This window comes from Ptiloglossa arizonensis, chromosome 6 (assembly GCF_051014685.1).
Source record: "Ptiloglossa arizonensis isolate GNS036 chromosome 6, iyPtiAriz1_principal, whole genome shotgun sequence".
In the NCBI taxonomy this organism is placed as follows: Eukaryota; Metazoa; Arthropoda; class Insecta; order Hymenoptera; family Colletidae; genus Ptiloglossa; species Ptiloglossa arizonensis.
This window is the reverse complement of record NC_135053.1, coordinates 25,800,254-25,816,858: the sequence shown is the minus strand read 5'-3', so window position 1 is coordinate 25,816,858 and position 16,605 is coordinate 25,800,254. Positions and strand designations below refer to the sequence as shown.

The 16,605-nt window shown below is 59.5% G+C and overlaps 1 protein-coding gene across 8 annotated transcripts in view; it reads right to left on the bottom strand.

The window, feature by feature from the left end:
* Positions 1-16,605, bottom strand: part of LOC143148472 (protein bric-a-brac 1) — a 131,737-nt gene that overhangs the window by 96,703 nt on the left and 18,429 nt on the right. The gene's annotated exons all lie outside the window — the stretch shown is intronic.

Here is a 16,605-nt window from a genome sequence, read left to right as displayed (position 1 = left end):
GGGCGCTGGCAGAAGGAATTAAAAGTAAACACGCAGGCTCACGCGTTCCTCCGGGTTAGAGTAATTACGAGCCACGCCAGCTGCCGCGAAGTTTAAATTATAGAAATTACAAAACGCCCGCGCCCCTCCTTCCCGCTCCGTACGGCCCCATCCTCCCCCACCCTCCCGTCCTCCTCCTCCTCCTCCTCCTCCGACCGCTCGCATCCCCCCCACCCCACCTCTCTCTCACCGTCTCTGCCCCTCTTTCGCAGTCTTCGCTCTCGCTCCGTCTCTCTCGGGCTTTGCCGCTTCCTCCGACCTTCCCCGCCGCCACCGGCGTCGTTTCTTTTTCCAGGAAACGATGTTTCTTTTCGCGCCGATACGCGCACCCGACGCGGCGGGTTCAGCGGCCAGATCCGACCGAGATTCGGTCGAAGGGCACCGCGAAACAACGCTTTCGTTTCGACCTTTTCTTTTCTCCACCGCGACCGGAACCGCACTCGAGAGTCGCCAACGAAAGGAAAACGCCTACCGAGGAAAACGTCGAGGGAACCGTCCCGGGGAGAAAGAGAGAGATCGGCGTCGAGAACCGAGTCTCGTTCGACTATCCCGAAGGTACGTTTCCAGCTGAAAGCAGGTAGGTAACTCGGGTTGCAGGTAACGCAACGAAATAACGCCGGTGGAATTCCTCGAGGCTGCCGCGGCTAATGCCATCGGCCCTCTTTGTCTCGCAGTGCCATCATTTTTCTCCGGTAATATATTTTATTGCTATCTCGGTCTCCCTCGCGCCACCGGCCGCCTCCACCGCCGTCACTGCGACCGCCACCGACGCCACCGCCACCGCCACCGCCACCGCCACCGCCACCTCCGCGACCATCTCCACCCTCACCTGCGCCACCGGCTCGCTTCTCCTCCTTCAGCTGTCTCCCTCCGCGCCCCCTTGGTTCCCGGCACCCTGGCCGTTGGTTCGGTCCGTTCCTTTCCTTTGCTCGCACGGCACCTACGAACACCTTCGCCCGAGACTCTCTCTCCGCCGCTACGCAACGCAATTCCGCTCCCCTCTCCCTCCGCGAGACTTTATTATACCTTTCCGTCTCTTTTCTTTTCTCCGCGGGCCCCGTGGCCCCCGTAACCCTCTCGGAACCCGTAGAGCTCCCGCCCTCCCCGAGGCCCGAGGCCCGGGGCCCGTGGTTCCCTCGCGGGCGGTGAGCGCGGTCTCGTTCGGTCTCTTTCGGCCGAGTCACGGGGCCTCGGCTCTCTATCTCTCTTCCGTTTCTTTCCCGCGCGTGCATAGGCGCGTATCGAATCTCGTCTCGTTCTTCCTCGCGCGAGCGTTTCGCCGGGAGGGACGAGGACGGAGACCGACAGATAGACCAGCGGAGAGACACCGGAGAAGCGCGACCGAGGAGAACCGAACAGGGACAAAGATATCGGCCGCGCGCCGAGTGCGACGAGGAGACCGATATAATTGTATCTAAATTATAATATACAAATAATAACAGCCACGGAGCGGCAGCCTGACGCCGGTACAGTCGGTCGAGAAAGTTTTCGGGGCCGCGGTCGGACGGTGGCTGGTACCCGAACGCCCGAGAGAAAGCGCGTACCGCGAATCCGCGATTCGCGTATTCGCGGGAATATTCGGTTCGTCGAACGTCCTCGCGGGCACGCGGCCTCGTCGCGAGGGGAGGGCCGGGGCCACCTTGGAATTCGAGTCGAGATCGCGTGACGCCGTTAACGCGAGCCACGCGCGCGTCTCTCGATCGCTCTAGCGCCGGACAGAGGCGACGCGTCCCGATCGTGGACTTTTAACGGAAATTTTCCCCTACCGCGCGATTCTCGGACGACGATTCGAGAGACGAATGCAAAGTTTCGCGGCGCGGTACGGTTCGTCGTTCGAAGAAACGAGTCGCGAGAGGTGTACGTTCTCGATACCGCGATCCTCGAGATCGATGCACGCCGGGTTTCCTTCTCGCGGCGGCGGTGGCGGCGGCGGTGGCGGCGGCGGCGGCGGCGGCGGCGGCGGCGGCGGCGGCGGCCGCGGCCGCGGCTGGCCGCTTTTTCTCGCGATGCATTATTTGCCGTGTATCGCCTGCAGGAGAGTACCGCCCGCCGTCTATTCCTTCTCGCTCTCTCCCCTTGTCCCCGTTCTTCGGCTTTGACGCTCTTTCTCGCTCTCCTTTTTCTCCCTTGGCCGGCAGCACCGGAGGGATCTCTGCCGGCAATGCGCGTACAAAAAGAGAACGACGAGTTCGGGGTTAAGTTTTTCTTGTCTAAGAAGACAAGGAGATTAAGAGGGAGAGAGCGAGAAGGGATGGAACGAGCGGAAGGGGCGACGAAGGGAAAGGAGGCGAGCCAACCATCTGGAATCCAAGTCGGTGGGTAAGAAAAATAAGCTCGGTGGGAGTAATAATAAAGAAATATGTTTCTCTTCGGTCAGAGCCCCACCGCCTGGTTTCGTCTTTCCCTTTCTTTCCTCGCGGCCACCGAGCTCTCTCTCCTTTTCGCGAAACAGGCGCTCGTGTACGCGCGCCCGCGCGCCCGCGCACAATACAACCGGCGAACGCGAACGCGTACGCGTACGCGTTGCTTCGAATCGTTCTCGGTCTTCGTTCCCCTCGAGCCGCGTCTTTCGAGACGCCGTTGAACGTTTTCGAGCAACGAATCTCCGTTACTCTCGCTACCGATTCGCCCGTTACCGCGAAATCGGCGAAAGGTGACGCTCGGCGAAGATTCGCACGCTCGAGTCGGGTCTTCGAGGCGGCTACTCGTAATTCGAGTTTCGCAAAGTTCCGCGCCGGGATAGAGCCGGATGTCGGAGCTAATCGAGGGTAAGGTCGGGGCAGGTGTACCCGCGGCTGTGTTTTCCGGTTCGTTCGAAAAAAAAAGGAGCGACCGGCCGAAGCGGAGCGCGGAGAAGGAAACAGCGGCCGACGATCGAACCGGCCGGGAACGGACCGAGGGAGCAACGGAGGGCGAAGGCGAGACCGAAGGAGGAGAAAAATGCGAAAAGCGGGAGCGACGGCCGGGGAGACGCGTTGCCCGAGTTCTCGGAAGGATGCCCGATCCGGAAAAAACGCCACGGCCTCTGTAGTTTTCGCATAATCTGCGAACCACGGCGAGGCCTAATGTCAGTGTTCTTCGGATAGCGTGGAAATCGAGAGGAGGCGCGTCGACCGAGCGAACCGAGCGAACCGAGCGAACCGAGCGAACCGAGAGACCGCGGCGCACCACCGTCGGTAGAACGACGCCGGCCGCCGGCCGCCGGCCGACGCTGCTCACGGACGGACGGACGGAGGGAGGGCTGCGCGCGAGCACGGAGGAAAAGGAAGCACGTTATATTTTATACGACAGCGTGATTGCATTTCCCAGAACAAACATCGCTCTGGCCGAGCGAGCGCAAGAAAACGTCGGCGTTAATCGCAGCCCTCCGTCCGTCCGTCCGTCCGTCCATCCTCCCTACCTCTCCCTCCGCCGTACCTTTCCCGGGTTTCTTCCCTGGCCGGTACACGGTAACTCCGAGTTTGGAATTTCTTTGGCGAAACGCGAACGGGAAGAACGATTCGCGAGGCAGTCGTCGCGTTCCTCGTTAACGGGGGCCACGCGGCTTTCGATCTTTATCGATGTTTCTCGTTGCTCTCTCGCGGCGTGCCGTTCGAACGCGGTCTCTCTCCCGAAAGGAGAAACACCCGCAAAGGAGAGAGATAATTAAAAACCGGGCGGTGCGAGACTCGCGCGCGATTCTCCTCCCGGGCCGCGCGGCGCGGCGCGGCGCGTTCTTTCTCCGCACGGCTGGAAGAAGTTGGCCCGTAAGTAATTTTCACGATTATTCCACTTTCCGGCTTCTCGACATCGGTTGCAACCACCCCCTCGGACCTCTCGTCCCCCGCACCGGCCAGCTCTTCTCTCGCCGCATTCCACGTTCCTTTTCCCCCGTAAAATTCTACGGTAAGGACTATTTGTTCACGGACTTATCTGTATTTTATTATACCCAAAGTTTTCACGCTCCGCCTTATCTGCTCTCGTGTTTACTATACGATATTTATAGCTGTGCTCGTCCGTACTCGGCGCCGGTTATTACGGAGCTCGCTAGAAGAGAGGGCCGTTGTACCAAATACCGCGGGAACGAGCGAGCTGCTCGCTCGGCCGGCCGGGAGAAAGAAGCCGAGCCCCTCCAGGAAAGAGGGGAAAAAAAACTAACGGAGATAGATAAATCATTTACTTTCTCGTTCGTGGAACGAATTCTCTCGCGAGAACCAACACGAACCGAGATACGAACGCGAGAAGCGAACGAGCCTCGACGAAATCGCCGGGACCGAGAACGGAACGCACGGCGCTCGCGCGCGTCGAATCGATCGAGACGCGTACGTAACTCGATCGACGATCGACGTCGCCCGCTCGATACGGAAAACGAGCGTACCGCGAACCGACGAGAACGAGAACGAGAACGAGAACGAGAAGACGAAAAAGACCCGAGGGACGAGAAAAAACCACGACGAAAAACTCGCGCGTAGACGACGATCGAAGGAGGGAACCGAACCGGATGCGCGACGCGAGACCGAGAAAAACCGAGTAGGAGGGGAAGACGCCGGAGCTTCTCGAAATGACGCGTCGTTTCGTGGGAATTGCTTAATCCTTGCCCAAAGTTTCGAATGGCTCGGTACGTAGCATTAATGTAACCCCCGTAAGTATCTGTCGGCCCGTAATGGCCCGTAATGCCGGTATTATTATTCGCGAAATGGTTTTTCTTTTGCAACGCGGACCGGGCGCATTAGAGGCGAGCGGAGCGGAGTCGGTCGGGTCGTCGGTGTCGGCGGCGGCGGCAGTAGCGACGCCGCTTCCGATGCTCTCTTTCCTTTCCCCGTCGGGGCTCGGATTTCGACGCGCGATCGCCGATCGAGATACCGCGAAACGTTTTCCTCCGTTCCGTCGCAGCCGCGAAAATACGCCGAAGGCGAGCGAGCTTTTCTCGGGATACGATTTCGCGTTCGGCGCGCGGCTTCGAAAAGGGAACGACGGCACGGGCCCGAGTTCGAGGGAACGATTTCGAGTCGTTCGGAGGGCGTGCTCGGGTAATCAACGGCCCAGGATCGCGGCTCGACGCTCGTTGGACGCGCGAAAGAGGGTTCGCGGAGAACGTCGTCGGAGTCGAGTCGCAGCGGGGACGCAACACGCGGATACGGTGGTACGGCGAGCCAATAATTATTGTTTTTACCCGGCAGCAGCGGGCCGCAATTAAAAACTGTTTATTTATTCAGGTCCGGCTTTTTAGTATTCGCCCTCACCCCGGGAAGGCTACGGGTGTACGCGCGCTCGCGCGCGCGCGCCTACGCCGACCGGCACGATTTTTCAGCTTACCGAAGAGTTGTTTCCAATTTTCCCCGGCCGTGTCGTTTTCCGGGCGGCGCGGGGCCGTTCGAGCTTGCCGAAAAAATTGCCCGTCGGTTCGATCGTCGAAAAAACGGCGAGCACACGCTGGCTCGTCTTCTCGGGTTAAACTCGAGTCGCTCGGAGAGGATCGTTTCGACGGTGTCCGGTGCTAGGACGGGACAGGTGGACGAACGATCGCTCGAGCGAGCGCCCGAGAGAGAGAGAACGAGAGAGAGCAAGAGGGAGAGAGAGGGTGAGGCGATCGCGTATCGGGGGAGGGGATCGACGAACCGCGAGATTCGCAACGGAGCGACGTTCGCGCGGCGCGCTATCTCGCGCGGAGATTTATTATTTAATCTCGCGTCACGATATTTATTATTGCACGTAACCCCGTGGGTCTATAAAAATATCACGCGTTATCGCGTACCGTCCGGTCAATAACAAGCCGACGATACACCTCGGCTTGTGTCGAAATCGTTGCCGCGAACGCGCAATTTTTTCACGAACCGAGAAGAAAATAGATCCCCGCCGAATCGGCGAAGCCGCTAACGCGCTCGAGCGGTGTCGGTCGGAGGCGCGGCGCGGCGGAGCGAGGCGATGCGAGGCGAGGCGATGCGAGGCGATGCGAGGCGAGACGAAGCGCGGTGTGGCGTGGCGCGGTACGGCGTGGCGCGCGGAGAGACGAGTCGGCCGAAGATGGAAGAGAGAAGCGCGGAGGGAGACGAGGGGGTTCGAGGGGCCTCGAGGGGGGCGATGCCGGAGAAGCGGGGGCAGATGAAAGAAACGCGGTACGATCGAAGCGGCTCGTCGCAACGCGAGAAGGACACGGTGCGAGGAGGCCGCGCGGCGGGGCCGCGAGGGGAACTTAGAACAAATAAAGCGATAAAATATATAATATTACGTCGTACCCGCCGGCTGGCCGGCTCGGGCATTCCAGAGTGCATTGCCCTCGCGAATACTCCCTCGGCCTTTCCGACGAGGCACACGTCACGCCGGCCTTAATACGAAATTACCGCTAAAGCGTGACAGCGCGCGTACGCTTTTCGCCGCGAATTTCTTTCACGATGTTTCGCGGTTCGCCTTCCGCTTCCTTCCTCGTTCGCGAGCCGTCTGGCTCGCTCCCTCGGCCGGGACCCGCTTCGTCTACCTGCCGATTTTCTCTCTTTCCGCCTTTCCCGTCGCTTCGAACCGCCACCACCACCGCCACCGCCACCGCCACCGCCACCGCCTCCGGACCGCCACCCGACCCGGCCCGCTTTTCGCTCCCTCGCGTCTAGTCCCTTTCTGTCGCCGACGCGTCCCTCGCTCCGAAAGACATCGAACCCCCCGCCGCACCTTCGGCCCCTCCGACTCGCTCGCGAAGAGAGACCTTCGACCCCGTCCGACTGGAACTTTACGAAAGTTTTTAGACGCGACCGAACTCGAATCGCGGCGAGACGATCGAGCAACCTTTTCCGCCCGACGAAACGGTAAACTTGGAATCGATCGAAACCGTTTCTCGGTAACGTGCACGCGCGGCTCGCCCGACCTCCTCGAATATCGTAACGTCGACGAAATTCGAGCCGCGACGCGTTCGCGATCGCCGATCTTTGCGCTCGAAGCGCGGCGCCAGCCACCGAAGGACGTTCGTTTTAGAACCAATTACCCACGGCCGTCCATTCAGGGCCGAAGATCGTAAATAATTCGCCTCGGGGAACAAAGTCCGTCGTAAACGCGCAAAGTCGAAAAATCGTCGACCGTCGAGTACGCGGACAGTCGCGAGCGCGCGTGCGCGCAACCAAGATCGTCGCGTTTCGCGTATTTTGCATATCGAAGTAAAATAAATTCCGTCCCGGTGGTTTAAATCGAGCTTCATTGTCCGTTAACGCGTTACGCACGGATCGCGTGTTTTTACGCGTTTCTGGCCAGTCCCGTCGCGTTCCGAGCAATATCGATTTTCGCGTATAAAGAATAAAAGAGCCGTTATGAAATGTATAAAAATTTTAATGGAAGCGCCCGGAGACGCGCACGGCCGCGGACGCTCTCCGTTCTTTCTCGGTCTTCGTAATTGATCGAATAATTCCCGGGAAATTTGCATTTTAATGCCACTCGCGAATTTCTATTTACGCGGGATTCGAAAACGGTCCGAACGCAACGCGTCGATAAAAGGCAGCAAACACGGATAAACGCGCGTTCGACGTCGGTGCTCGCGCCGTGCACCGCCGAACCACGGTTTACCAAACCTGCCACCGCGAAAGGAATTTCGACGCCCGACCGCCTCGCGCGTTGAGTCCCACCGGGAGGAATTTCGCGACGCGTAATTTCTAAATCGCGTCCACGAGACGCTCGTAAACCGTGCGAGTAGGTAACGAAGAAAGTATCGCGCATCGTGCAGCTACGTCGAACCGGAACCGCGAGATCGCGGCCGCGTTCGTCGGCGTTCTTCGAGAAAAGAAGGAACGACGGCTCGCGGGACCGGGCCGCCGAACGGCGAATTTTCCTCGGGAACGAATCCCGATCTCGAGGACTCGAAGAAGGTGTAAATCTCGCGGGACAATATCCGGCGAGTACGGCGGACGATCCGTAATTATGGATCTCGGTAGTTGCGGGGTCGAGTAAACGCGCCGGTCGAGTACGGCAGTTTCTCCGACCACGAGGCCGGATAAACCTCCGCGTTTGGATAATGGAGCCGTTCGAGGGCCCGGCGCGCCGCTTCTACCTCCGAAGGAAACGCCGAGTAAGAGGAAAGGAATTCCGAGCGATTCCCTTACCCCGCCGCTCATCCGATTGGGAAACTTTTTACGTTTCTCCCGCGGTAAATCATCGTTTTCGTAACACCGGAGCAGTCGCGGTGATATCGGCCCCGGGGGAATAAAAAATATTTCTCCAGATATCGTTGCGCGACCGCTGAAAATTCACGCGGAATTAACCCCCTGCGCTCCACTGCCACGGCTAAGGCAAGGACGCGATTTCACCGTTCCACTCTAGAAACTCGACCGGTCGGAATCACCGTGGCCGATCCGTTTCCCGATTCGACGCGGAAACGAGCGTCGGCCGCGCGTAGCGAAAAATCGTTCGTATCTTTCCGACCGGCCGGAAAGGGCGCGAGCGAGCGAGCGAGCGAGCGAACGCGCGAGCGAACGCGCGAGCGAACGCGCGAGCGAACCGAATTGCTCGAATTCGCGATCGGGAGTCGAAAAATCCTCCGAGCCCGCTTCGAAGGCGCGTTGTCGCGAGGGTCGTGGAAACCGTGGGAGGGGGACGGTTTAAATCGAAATAAAATAAGCGCAGACATCGAAGCCGCGCGGCGAAAAGGAAGGCGGGCCGCCGCGCGGTACGGGCGCGACGAGGAACGAGAAAAGGAACGCGGAGCGGCGGCGAAGGGAGAGGATCGGGACGAGGACGATGTATAATGATATACAAATAAAATATCCGCCGCACCGCGCGCACGGAACACCTACTCGATCTTCTACGCAGTGTCCCGAAAGTAGGCGCGGCGTCCTCGACGCGTTACCGAATTCTCCTTCGCCTCGCGTCCAATGCTTTCCGAAAACGCGGAACGAACTTCTTCCTCTTCGACGAGAACGGGAACGGGAATTCTTTGTCCGCTCCGAAATCGCAGGGACGAACGATCGTCGAGCCGAGGACGGTTCGGTTTCTGTCTCGCGTCGAGAGTCTCGGCACGGTCGAGAAAGGAAGAGCGTCGGATGGCTCGAAACCGAAAGGAAAGCCGAGGAGCCGAGAAAACGGCAGTTCCGTTCGTTTTCCATCGGTCGAACGTTTACGCGTTAATTCGGCCGGCGGAGCGCGCGACCTCCCGGTGGGGGGACGCGCGACTTCCTTTTCCGCTCTCTCGAGAACGCGGTGGAAAAATCTCGGTCGAATCTCGAGGATGTTTGCAGGATCGAGGGGGGTACGAGAGGTTCGTCGACTCGGGCTCGATTCCCGATCGCTTCGCGATCGAGGAGTAAAATTTTCCGTGGGCACACCCCGTAGATGAGCACCGGAGGCCGACGCCACCACCGCCGTTGCCGCCATTGTGCACGGCGCAGAATAAATAACGCCGTAGTAAGAATGCCGCGGGAGATATTATACGGCGACTACAGTGTGGCGCAGAAGTAGGCCACCATTACAATATTTTATTACAAGGCACTAACGTACAATCTAACGTGCTCGTATGCATTCGTAATGAACGTATATGAGTCGTGTCGAACCTACTCTCTCCTTCCCTCTCGTTCTCTTTCCTTCTCCTTCCCCCGTCGCCCCACCCACCGTCTCGCCACCGACCGCGCTCTCTACGCACACCGAGTGTTTTATTGAAATTTATGACTACTCGCCTTTGTGTGGCCGGCTTGTGTGCGCGCGTGCGTGCGCGCGTACGTGCGCGCGTACACGGCCGCGGTCCCTGCGTGCGAGCACATACGCGTTCCACGCTTCTCCGCTTCTACATATTATATGCGCGAATAATATATTATGTATAATCTGCATGCCGTATGCGCCTATGTTAAGTCCGAAAGCGAGCGCGGCGTTCGCGGATCCGTGAGCCTCGACCGTCCGACCGTCCGACCGTCGGACCGCCCGACCGCTCGCCGTCTTTCTGTTCCTTTTTTCCCTTCTTAATTGCCCGCGCGGCCCGCCGCCCCGCTTCCGGTTTCGACGAACGCGGCCTCGCCTCGAATAACGGAAACGGTTCGCGCGAACCTACCGATCGCACGGTTTTCGATCGAGCGACGACCACCTCGAGCACCGTTTTCATCGACGAGTCCGTTATCCCGTTCGCAACGCGGAACGCTCCGTCACCGCGGAATCGCCTTTCGAACCAACGAAAAAATACCGAGCGCTCGCCGAGTTTTCGATAAACGATACGCGGTATCTCGCGCGCTCGACTTTGCCCGCGCGAGTCCAACTTTCTCCGCGTTTTCGAGCTTTTCGTAAGAGCGGGCGGTAGGGCGGGTGGTCGCGTTCGCGCGGTATCGCGACCTCCCGCGTGGAAAGAGCGGGCGCGTTCGCGATACCGGGGCGATTCGCGATTCGCGATCCACTCGACTCTTTTTCCGCGGTTGTTTGTTTTTCGCCAATTCCGCGATCCGAGACACGGCGTGTTCCGTGGAACGCTCCCCGTCGGACGGTCAATGACTTCGGAGAATACATTTGGTGGGAACGAAAGCGACTCGAATCCATCGTGCATATCCGGCCGTGTACGATAGGAATCGCGCAAATTCATCTCGGCGACTGGTCGTATAAATAAAAGTTTATTTAAAGACGTACGCTCGTATACACGGTACAGCGTACGAGAGAGCGAGCGGGTAGAGAGCGGGTAGAGCGCGGGAGCCGGCGGGGTGGGAAACCGAGACCAAGAGAAGGAGAGTGGAAGAGGCAGAACGCGAGACCGCGTAGGTAGTTAGTTGGAGCGGTTGATTCGAAGCGTAGCCGAGCGCGAGCGCGAGCGCGAGCGCGAGCGCGGACCCCGACGACGAAGACGGAGAATCGCGGGAAAGAAACCGAGGAGGGAAAGAGATCGAGGACCCGGGGAGAGGGGGCAGAGCGCGGCCATGCGGTTTCCAGCGAGCTTATAGTTTACGTTATAAATTATTATTATCGTATTTCATACGAAGAATAAGATTTATTAAAACCCTATAGATTACCGCTCGTACCGGGCAATATATTATGCGCCGTGCACCGTGCACCGTGCACCGTGCACCGTGCACCGGTACATTCGTAACCCAAGCTTCGACGCACACGCGTGCACCCACGTATCGCTCGGGAGCTCGAGTCGGTGGTGCCGCCGCGGGTAACGCGTACGCGCCTCCTCGTATCGCGAGCTACGATTTACAACCCGATCGCGATCGGACCTCTGCTTCCGAACGTTCTCGATCGCCGAATTTTCATCGCGAGCGCTCGACCCGAGGAGAACGAACGCTCGTTTCCTAGCTCGGTCGGTCGGTCGCTCGCTCCTCGTCTACCGACCTCGAGCACCGTCCGGCTCGGACGCGGCTCGTGAAAGTCGCGTTCCGAGCGCGAGAACGCGAAAAACTCGCGCGCGTTCTAATTGCGAGCCGAGAGACGCTCGGCCGTTATCTTCGAAATCGAGCGCGGCACGCCCCGTGCGCGCCGCGAACGACCCATCGTCCTCCTTCTCTCCGCGAGATTTTCCGAACCGTTTTCCGGGAACGCTCGGAACGAGGAACGCGCTGCTCGTGGCGCGAGAAACGACCGTGTACCTTCCAAAGCCGTCGCCTTCCCGGATATTGGCTCGAGAAAAAGTTACGGGTGGAACTGGTCGGATCTTTACAATTGAAATACGATGGATCTTGTTTCGACGAGTTTCTCCTCGGCTGGCGCGGTAGCGCTCCGGCGGGCTCCGTTACTGGGTCGCGTATACGTTTGTATCTTATTATCTCGGTGTTTGCGATTACATCGAAATTTATCGCGGCAATCTCGTCGTCTCGCAGCCCGGTGGCTGCCGGCCGCGTTCGATCCTCGATCGTTCTCTCTCCCCGCTCCCCCGGCCCTCGCCCCCGAAATTCCACCGTGAGGCGAAACTCGCGACGACGGACTTCCCCCGAGGATCGCGGAAACTTCCTCGAGGAAGGGAACGGGCGCCACGGTCGGCGAAACGCGGGGAATTCGCGCAGGCGCGATCGCGCACCGTCCTCGACGCCGACGACATTGAAAAATAGATCGATCGCGAGCGAGCGAAAAATAATAGCCACCGATTCGAGCTTTCGTCGTTTCGCGCGTTTGCATTTTCGGTCCTTTGGGAACGACGGACCGACGAATGCGCGCACCGAGTTACGCGCGCAATGATTTTTCTTTCGCGGAATATCGTTCGTTCGTTCGTCGACTCGGTATCGGTTACCGCCGAAAACGCGGGACCGCCGTCGTACGATTCTCCGAGAGATCGAGCTCCGAAGGAAAAACCGCAAACCCCGGGAGGAGAGCTCTCGAAAGGCTCGAATCTCGTCCGCGCTTCGAGCCGAGAGAATCGCGATCGGTGCGCTGCGAAGAGACGCGAAGAGACGGGAAGAGACGCGAAGAGACGGGAAGAGACGCGAGACCGACGATTCCGCGCGCGCTCGCGCGGCCAACCGTCCGGAAACGTGTGGGTGCGGAATCCAACGTCGAACGCGCTCTCGCCAAGAAGCATCGAAAAAACGCCCCGAGCACAAAGCGACGCGCACAGGGACGCTCGGCGTCGGTGCGCCGGAAAGGAGAAAAAAGAGAGGAGAGACGAGAGAGGGAGAACGAACCGAGGTACGAACCGAGATCGAAACGAAGGGACGTCCGAGACGAACGAGGAGACGCGCTAAGGGCAGCGGGATCATCGCGGAACAGAGGCGGCCCGGCAAAGAGGAGAAAGACGAGCGAGAACGAAAGACGTCGCGACGCCTCGCGCGAGGGGCGAACCGGGGCGGAAGAGAGAACGCGCGTGCGGCGAGCGACGCGTAACTTGGAGGCGAGGGGCTACGGAGCAAAGGAACGGGCAAAGGATGGAAAAAGAGGGGACGTATGTACATTAAAATATTATTCTCAGATGAAATACCGGGTGGGGCCCGGCGGCACAGCGCGCGTATATTTTTAGACCTTATATAAATACACGAATCATAATGAACGCGCCTCGTTCTCCCTGTGTGTGCTCGCCCGCTCCGCCGCTCCGTCGCACCCCCGCATCCCCGCACCCCCGCCGCGTTCGCCGTGGCCTCGCCTCGGCTCGACTCGCCTCGCCTCGCCTCGCCTCGCCTCCGCTTCTCCCGCTTCTCCCGCTTCTCCCGCTTCTCCCGCTTCTACCGCTTCTACCGCTTCTCCCGTCGCGCCATCCGACTCTATCTCGCCGCGTCTTCTTTGTAGAGCCTTCTTTCCCTTTCTATGGCACCGGCTCGGCTTCTCTCGCTGTAAACGCGCGACGTTTCCTCCTCGCTGCGCCGACGACCGCGCTCGGCTGGTCCGAGGAAACGAGATCGTTTCTCTTTATTTCGGACGCGCGACCGATCGATTTATCGCCGTTTATCCTCTCGAGCCGTAGATTCGCGGCCCGCGCTTTCCCTCCCTTCCTCCCGTTCGTCGCTCGTCGCTCGTCTCTCGTCTCTCGTCTCTCGTCTCTCGTCTCGCGAAAACGTTTCACGCTCGATCGCGCGTCGACCTTCGCTCGCCGGCTCGCCGCAAAGGGTCGATATCTCTCCGTTCGGATAAATTTGGGTCGACGACCGCGGCGCGCGGTCTCGAGGAAACGAAAACTCGTCGCGTCTCCGCAGCTTCGCGGACGCGAAGGAATCGGAGTTCCCGATCGCGTTCGCGTTCGCGTTCGCGGTCGCGCTCGTGCGATGCGAGGCGCTCGGTTATCGGGGAGTAGGAGAAAGCGGAGGCCACTCGGGGCATCGGTTTACAACTCGTTACGGGCGACAAAGGTCGCTACCGCTTCCGTTGCGAGCGAGCGCCCGCGAGGAGATAGCGCGTGGCCACCTACCGCGGAGCGGGATCGACCGACCGGAGGGGAGAGGAGACCCGAGCCTCGCGAAACTCGAGGTGCGAAAACCTCGCAACGACGTCGCGCGCCTTTTTCGGAATCGAGACGAACCAACCTTCGACCCTTTCTTCTCGCGGATACACCCTAATCGGTCGCGCGGCGACGCGCGATCCCTCGAAAAATCGCGACGCGATGACCCTATTGTCCGCGGGGAAAGGGCTAATTATACCGGCGAACCTCGGCCGAGCCAAAGACGCCACGCGCACGGTATCCGGCTACGCGGAACGGCGAAAAGCGACGCTAAAGAGGTCGCCGATGACGTCCGCGGGAAAGACGGCCACGGGCGAGGCTGAATTTCTCTCCATCGAACGACCGTTCGCCGCGCCGCGCCGCGCCGCGCCACACCGCACCGAGTTAATTACCGCGAATTACGCGCGCCTCGGTCCGACGACGTCCAACACCGGGAACCCGCGTCGTCGAGGACTCTCCTAGTTCCTAGGAAAGTAGCGTTCGAGAGCGAACCTCGAACACAGTCGCGGGTCGTCCGACGGCCGAACCTTGCCCTCGCGACTCGAGTGAAACGACCCACGGTCCAGGAACCACGGTACCCGGACGAGGTCGCGCGAACTTTGCCCCAATAGCCGAACCTTCCTTCGCGAAAGGTATCCGATTCGCGGTTTCGTCGTTCGATCGTCGAGACGCCGATGGAGGAAATATCGCGAGTCGGTTCGATTTCCATTCCGCTGGTTCGCATCGTCGTCGAACCGCGCCGCGCGCGATAACGATCGAAAGAGTTCTCCGGCCACTTATTTAATTATTACCGGCAAAGTGTCGCGGGGAAGCGAACGGGGACGCGGGACGGTTAAAAGGCTCCGAGGGTCTTGTTCGCGGTATTATTACGCGGAAGCGAACGATAATACCGTACGAACGATTAAGCGAGCGGACCCGGAGAAATACCTTTTCGGAAAAAATACACACGTATTCTCCGAGCGGAATACGAACGGGGAGCGTACCGAGGCGAAAAGGAGGAGGAGGGAAAAAAAGGGCAACGCGCGGAATTGTATTTGGCAAATATATTAACGTTCCGCGGTATTGGCTCTGTATCTTTGCAGGGAGGATACACCGGGGCGCGTGCGAGGAAAACGGGGAACGGGAAAGGTTCGCGATGAAACGCGGAAACGCGGAAACGCGGGAGACCCTTTCCGCGATTCCCCCGGTCGAAAGATTTCGAGGATCGAGGCGTTCTCGCGGGTGTCCGAGCTCGCCGGGAACGCGACGTATCTTGTCCCGAACGAGCGCTCGTTAATTTATTCCGCGCGCGTATCCGGAACGATTCGCCGGACGATTTAATAATTATCGAACGACCGGTGGACGGTGCGCGTCGTTCGCTCGCAGCGATCCTCCGTCTATCGTTCGGCGCTCGAGTAATTTTCATTCGTAAAAAGTGCGGGTCGGTAGCGGTAGCGGGTAACGCCGGGGCCGGCGGGGAGCCCGGGGTAACCGGGGTAACCGGGGTAACCGGGGGAACCGGAGGACACGGAGTGGCTGCGGCGTGCGCGTTTTAACGCGCGAAACAATATTTACAAAATGATGCGACCGCAGTCATCGCGGCGCTCGCATCGCGGGTAAATACACGAGGGGGAAACGATAAACAGAGCGAAAATTAAAACAACAAAGTCGCTCGGCGAAATCGCGTCTCTCGCGATCCGCGACGGACGAGCGTCGAGCCGCGCGTCCTCGCGAACCAACGATTCGATCGCGCTTACGAGAACGAGGACCGGTGCATCGATCGTTCGATCGATCGATCGATCGATCGATCCGTCCGGATTCGTCCGAGGATCCTCGATTCGAGGTAGCTTCGACGGTAAAACGATCTTCGTTTCCTTTCGTCGAGTCGAGATTATCGCGCGGCGACACCTTCGCCTTCGACGGTTTACGATCGACTTAAAGTCGAATCGGGTGAATCATCCCGCGTAGAAGCGTACCCGCGCGCACACCCACGCGCGTATCGCCGCGCGAAGTATGTCACTGTGTAAACATATTTCCATCGTTATCGCGGCACTCGCGTTCCGCGTTATCGTCGTTTGCTTTTCTTTCGATCGTCTATCGCGCTCGCTCCGTCTCCCATTGTTTTCGCGCGAACGCCAGACGCGGAGGAGAAATCGACGATAGGCCCTCGAAAATTGGCGAAACGGACGCGCGTGAGGCGAGCGTCCCGAAAACTATCGTTTCGAGCGGTTAACGAGTTCTCGGTGTATCTCGGTGTATCTCGGGGGCTCTCGGGGGCTCTCGGGGGTCGTCGGGGTTTGCGCGCACCCTCCGAGCGACCGTGCCGTCGGCGTATTATTCGTTTCACCGTGCCGCGCGTAGTCCGCGTAACGCGGTCTGTAACCGCGGTCGTGGAAAAACACGCACGCGCGAAGGATAATTACGCGTTAATAGCTCTTAATTTATGAAATAATTTATTATATAACGCGGGACGCGGTGGCGGCGGCGGCGAGCGAGCGAGCGACCGCGGCGATGGCGCGGAGAGCGGAGAGCGGAGAGCGGTGAGCGGACGGAACGGGACGACGCTCGGGGACGAGGGGCGGAAACGCGTCGCGAGCCGGAGGGAGCCGAACACCGCGCCGGTGAGAACGGAACGCGTTCGAAGAAAACCGTAGTCGGCAAGATCGCGACCGACGACGCGGTTCCGCTCGGAGAATTCGGGGACCGCGTTCTCGCGCGGCCGTTGCGTCTATCCAAGGATAATCGGTTGCTTCGGCTCCGCGAGAAACTCTCGCGTCGCCTAGCGTCGCCTCGCGTAGCGTCTCGAT